The 6,724-nt window shown below is 35.4% G+C and overlaps 2 pseudogenes; both read left to right on the forward strand.

Moving 5' to 3' along the window:
- Positions 1 to 1,052: 1,052 nt before the first annotated feature.
- On the forward strand, positions 1,053 to 1,247 carry LOC124960765 (small nuclear ribonucleoprotein G-like; annotated as a pseudogene).
- A 3,001-nt stretch (positions 1,248 to 4,248) lies between these two features.
- LOC124960362 (cyclin-G1-like) lies at positions 4,249 to 5,337 on the forward strand (annotated as a pseudogene).
- Positions 5,338 to 6,724: the final 1,387 nt, after the last annotated feature.

Raw genomic sequence — 6,724 nt, forward strand, 5'->3', positions numbered from 1 at the left:
TTCTCCTAGTCAACTTTAATTGTGCTTGCTTTTTGCCAGTGACCTTGGTCTTTAGGGGTTTTCCAATGAATTACGAGATGCCTGCCCTTAGGAAATTTGCAACCTAGTAAAAGACACAAGGCTTTGATATAAAACATAACAATATGGATGACAAATAATCCATCAAATGATTACCTGAATTTTAAACACTGTAGGACAGAGGTTGACAAGCTATGAGCCATAGGCTAAATCTAGCATGCTGTGTGTTTTTGTACAGCCTGCAAGCTAAGAATTTTTTTTTACAATTTTAAACAGTTGAAAAATAAAATAATATACTGAGACACTTGAAAATTATATGACGTTCCAACTTCAGTGTCTATAAATAAAGTCTATTTATGAAACACAGCCACACTCATTCAATTATATATTTTCTATGGTCACAGTAATAGAGTTGAGCAGCTGTAACAATGACCATATAGCCCATCAAGTCTAAAATACTTATTATCTGACCTTTTACTTAAAATACTTATTATCTGATCTTTTACTTATAAAGTTTTCTGATCCCTGCTGTAGGGCAGGGATTTCCAAATTATTTTATTGCTGAGACATTTTTTTTTTTTTCCAAATGAACTTGCATAAGAGTAAATAGGGGCAGGGGATGCAGCTCAGTAGTAAAGTTTGCTTAGCACACACGAGGCTCTGGATTTGATCACCAGCATGGCAAAATCAAAAAATACAAATATAAAATTTAAAAATACCCGCTTGTTCAACCATCACCACCAACTCCCGCTTTTCACCTTTCTCTCCTCCCAGCTTCCCAGGTAACTTCAAGGAATCCTAGCACTCAAAGTTGAAACACTGATGTGTGTGCTAAGAGCAGGAAGGGATCACCCAGAATAGCTCAGCAAACTGTATTCACAAAATGGACTCTGAAAGCTGGGTGAATTAAGAGACGCCAAAGTGATTCCACTGCAGTAGCATGAAGGAGGCCACCAATTCCGTTTCAAAGCATCTCTGAGCCTGCAGAGTAGACAGAATGAGCAAAACTCACCCTCCCAAGCTGAAAAAAACTTATGAACAAGAAGTTATCATTGAAATTAAATGGTGGCAGACATGTCCAAGGAATATTGCGGGGATTTGACCCCTTTCTGAATCTTGTGAAAGACGAATGTGTGGAGATGGCAACTAGTGGGCAACAGAACAGTATTGGAATGGTGGTAAGATGAAGAAATAGTATCATCATGTTAGAAGCCTTGAAACGAGTATAAATAATGGCTATTCAGCACAGAAATCCGTGTCCCCTTTCCAGAGGGCCTGTTTAACTATATAAAAATCGGGTCATGTACATTTTCATATTAAACATTTTGTTTAATAAACTTTTTAATAACAACAACAAAAAAAAGAGATGCCAAAGTATAGTTATCAAAACTTAAAAACAAGAACTTATTCTATTAAATGAGAGAATCAGCAAGACAGTAACACTAATTCAAAGAATATTTGAGAAACAGGGTATATATAAGAATCTGGAAAAAGTTTAGGCTAGATAAAAATCTAGTTAATATCCAACAAACCAATAAAACCATAACCATTAAGGTTATCTTTTCTACTGAACAGAAGTTATTTATATGACTGAGAAGCAAAAACTTGAAAATTATCATGTAACTTTATAAAATCTAGACTTTTGATGAATAGCGAATAGTAAGTCCAATAAAAATACACTACACTACATGATTAATCCTGAGTGGATTAATTACACAATGATTTGATAGAACACTGAAAGGATATGCTGTTTTCTCCATACATAAGTTGCTAAGGTTAGTTTTGGAAGATGGGCATTAAAAAGCTGCAACAAAAATGTTTGAGTTCTATCCTGTAATGAGAATGAAGAAGAAGCTAAAGCATTGTATTCAGATTTTAAGCATTTTCTCTACCTATTTATCTGGTTTCTTTTCTTTCTCTCTCAATTCCTTTCTTTCTTCCTTCTTTTCTTCCTTCCTTCCTTCTTTATCTGAGACTGGGTCTCATTATGTTATCCAGGCTGGTCTTGAACTCCTGGGCTCAAGTGACCCTCCCACTACAATCTCCCAAGTAGCTAGGACTACAGTACTTATTTGAAGTTTTCAACCAGCAGTCCTTCTGTTTACAAAAGAAGTATTAAGTCTCAGTTATTTTTATAAAGATATTTAATGGGAATGTTAAAAAAAAATCCCTAAAGAATGAAAGAAATGAAAAAATGAAAAATTGAATTCATTTTTGCCCATTCTATCAATAACATAAGGGTCTTATTATAATCTTAATCTACATTATCTTAACTAATAGAATGAACACCTTTATATACATTCTTTTTAAATTTCGTGTTCATATCTTTGTTCATATCTTTCAATTGGGTTATTTTATTTCCATCTTATCAATCTCTAAAGTTGTTTTATATGGGAAATTGACCCATTGACAATTATATTCATCACAACATGTATATATATATATATATATGTGTGTGTGTGTGTGTGTGTGTGTGTGTGTGTGTGTAATATATCTGTTCTTTTTTTGGATTTTAGATTTTCTATGATGCTTAATTAAGTATGTCTCCCTTATTCTTAAAGTTATAGGTATGCTACACTAAACTTTCTTCTAACATCTTTAATATTTTCTTTCTTTGATATGTGGCAGAGCTCTCAGGTGTCCACATGGTTTTTCAGGCCCTTAAAGGCCCTCAGGACTCAGGTGACTGCTGTTCTTGCCACACCACACCATGCAAACTGCCACCCACTACGTCTTCAGCAGTTGCTTTGCCTGGTCAGAGCAAAGTTCACTTGGAGGCCCAGAAGACTACAGGACCAGGTAAAAGCAAGCTAGGCAGCAGTCATAATTTTTACAACACAGAAAGGAGGCAACAAAGGAAAAGCAGACTTGAGGAAGCTCTTAAGAAAAAGAAGCTCATAAAGTAGTCCTTCATTTAAAAAAGTCAGAACCATACTGACAGATGGAGGACATACAAACAAAATAAAAAAGCAACCCAGAAATGCTTCAACAACAGACTTCATTGACACCACAGGTGAGCAAATGTCAGAGAAGGAATTTAGAAGTTCATAAACTGTTCTATGAGCTAAAAGGCTATGTATAAATAAAATCAGAGAAATACAGAAAGTGAAAGATCCCTACTGAAAAACAACCAAATGAAAATCCTTGAAATGAAGGAATCAATAAATCAAATTAAAAATTCAATTGAAAGCATCATCAATACATTAGATCACTTTCAGGACAGATTTTCAGTATATAATCTTGAAAATAAAGTCGATCATAGGGAAAAGATGAATTAAGTGACCATGAACAAAATATTCAAGAAATTTGGGATAAATTAAAAGGCTAAATTTAAGATCCATCCAGATAGATGAAGGCTCTGAGATACAAATTGTTATGGTTTAGATGTGGTGTCCCCCAAAAGCTCACATGTGAGACAATGCAAGAAGTTTTGAAGGAGAAGTTGTTGAGTTATAGCCTTAACATAATCTGTGAATTAATCCCTGGTGGAATTAACTGAGTGGTAATTGGAGGCAGGTGGGGTGTAGCTGGAGGAGGTGGTTCACTGTGGGCATGGCTATGGGGTATGTATTTTGTATCTGGAGAGTGGAATCTCTGTCTCTGCTTTCTGATCATCATGTGAGCTGCTTCCTCTGCCACACTCTTCTGCCACACTCTTCTACCTCATCTTGATCCCTGAGGAGTGGAGCTGGCCTTCAATGGACTCAAATAAACCTTTCTTTTAGAAAATTGTTCTACTCAGATCTTTCAATCACAGTAGTGAAAAAAGGTGACTAAAACAAAAACTAAAGGAATGTACAATATTTTCAATGAAATAATATCAGAAAACTTCCAAACCTTAAGAATAAGTGGAAATTAAAATACAGAAGACATACAGAACTCTAAATATACAAAAATCACAGCAGATCCACTCCAAGACACAGTATTCTAAAGATGCCTAATATACAGTAAAGGATAGAATTTTAAAAGCTTCAAGAGAAAAACAACTAGTCACATGTAGAGGGAAACCAATCTGGATCTCTCAACTGATTGGTTGAGACCATATAAACTAAGAGGTCTTGGAATAATATATACCAAATTCAGAAAGAAAATGGATATCAATCAAGAATACTATATCGCCCCTTCAGCTCCGAGCTGACCCTGAGGAGGGCAGAGGTGTCTCGGCGGCCACCACCCAGGACAGCTCCCCGTCCCCGGGCCTTTCCACTCTAGCCCGCAAATCTCCTCGCCTTCTCCACCTCCCGGATCCGTTATCCTGGGGCGAGTGGGAGTAGGCCCGGGGAGGGTGGTTACTGCTGAGGAGCCGCAGTCCTCTATCAAGATGATAGAGGTACTGACAACAACTGACTCTCAGAAACTGCTACACCAGCTGAATACCCTGTTGGAACAGGAGTCCAGAAGTCAGCCAAAGGTCTGTGGCTTGAGGCTAATTGAGTCTGCACACGATAATGGCCTCAGAATGACTACAAGACTAAGGGACTTTGAAGTAAAAGATCTTCTTAGTCTAACTCAGTTCTTTGGCTTCGACATGGAGACATTTTCTCTAGCTGTGAATTTGCTGGACAGATTCCTGTCTAAAATGAAGGTACAGCCCAAGCACCTTGGGTGTGTTGGACTGAGCTGCTTTTATTTGGCTGTAAAATCAATAGAAGAAGAAAGGAATGTCCCATTGGCAACTGATTGATCCGAATAAGTCAATATAGGTTCATAGTTTCAGACCTGATGAGAATGGAAAAGATCGTATTGGAGAAGGTGTGTTGGAAAGTTAAAGCTACTACTGCCTTTCAATCTTTCAATTTCTACAACTCTATTATTCACTCATTCAAGAGAACTTGCCATTGAAAGGAGAAATAGCCTTAATTTTGAAAGACTGGAAGCTCAACTTAAGGTTTGTCATTGCAGGATCATATTTTCTAAAGCAAAGCCTTCTGTGTTGGCTTTGTCTATCATAGCTTTGGAGATCCAAGCACAGAACTGCGTAGAGTTAACAGAAGGAGCAGAATGTCTTCAGAAACATTCCAAGATACATGGCAGAGATTTGACCTTCTGGCAGGAGCTTGTATCCAAGTGTTTAACTGAATATTCATCAAACAAGTGTTCCAAACCAAATGTTCAGAAGTTGAAATGGATCGTTTCTGGGTGTACTGCACGGCAACTGAAGCATAGTTACTATAGAATAACTCACCTTCCAACAATTCCTGAAACGGTTCCTTAACTTGCAAATTTGGTTGTTATTCTTCATGTAGAGAAATTTTTCCAATGATATAATTTTCTTCTACAATTGAAAAATTGCAATATTATTTCAAACAAAATAGAGTTGGAATAGCAAAGGGAAAAATGACACTGACCTAGTCAGCTAATATTTAAAGGCATTTACTACACATACGGAGCAACACCCTTAGACAAAGAAATTATCCAACCACTGATAGGTTTGTTTCATTTAATGATGATTTAATAACCATTTAAATTGTCAGCTTAGAAAATAACATTAATAGCCCAAATAGCACTGAAATAGTACATTTTTCCCCTATCATCTTGCAATATGTAGGACCCAAGTTCTGACTCATTTAAAGTTATACAAGCCTGAGTAGGATAAAAGGACCAAAATGCGGCCCATATTAAAAATAATAATAATTTGGAACTTGGATGTCATACTTAAAGAAAAAGTAGTATATGGGAGATGATCTCCACGTCAGAAACTTGCCAGTGTTTCATTGCTATAGCAGTTGGAACTACTAGAAAGTAATTATGTGCATAAAAAAATGTAAACTTAGTCACTGCATATGTTATACAGTCTTGCCATCTAAATTTCTTAACTCAATAATGATTTATCTTTTTCCTCTTAAAACTAAATGTTAATATTTAACAACTATATGATTATGAATCTGAGATGAATGATTTACTTTTAATAGTAATATTTAGGCAGACTTTGGCTAAGTTGGAGGTTTTTTTGTTCTGGTTGTTGTTTACTTAAATTCTATTTCTGTAGCAATAAAAACCTCTTCTCTTGAGGCCTTTTTTCTCCACAACCCTGAGATATGCATTCCATAATGTTATAATGAATTTAAGCTAAGAAGCCTAACAGAATGAAGAGACTTATAAAAACTGTCTAATAGTATGCTATAGTAAAATTAGGTTTAAAGATTTAAATTCATCTGTGAAACATTTAAATGAAGCTAAAGGCATAAATGTGAAACAGTAAGAACAAGCTTGAAAAAGAACTATGAATCTTCATTCTTACATTGATCTTTCTATATGGATCAATAGGTTGTATTTAGGTGGTATCAAAATGGTAACCTACTTAATTAAATGTTAAATTATGAGGTTTACATCAAAAATGAACATTTCACAAAAGCACTTTAAGGCAAGATAAGGGTTAATAATCTAGGCAATATAAATGGTTCTTGGCACCTATAATGCAAGTAATAGATATTTCAGAGATGAGGATTTCAGTGCTATATGAGAATACATTTAAGTTTGAGGGCATTTTATATAAAGCAAAAAACATAGACCTAGGTAGTTTGGCATAATCATTATCTTTAATATTTCTTCTAGAAACAGGTGATGTTTGTATTCATGATAAAAAATTTTTACATAGAATCTACTGCCTCAGTCGAGTCCCACTGAGAAAATGTTTCTATTGTATTAGTAACTCAAAATAAATTAAAACTTTGAAAACTTGCTTACCCTGTTAAAGTTCAGTCTA

The sequence above is a fragment of the Sciurus carolinensis genome, chromosome 11, assembly GCF_902686445.1.
Source record: "Sciurus carolinensis chromosome 11, mSciCar1.2, whole genome shotgun sequence".
NCBI classification, from domain to species: domain Eukaryota; kingdom Metazoa; phylum Chordata; class Mammalia; order Rodentia; family Sciuridae; genus Sciurus; species Sciurus carolinensis.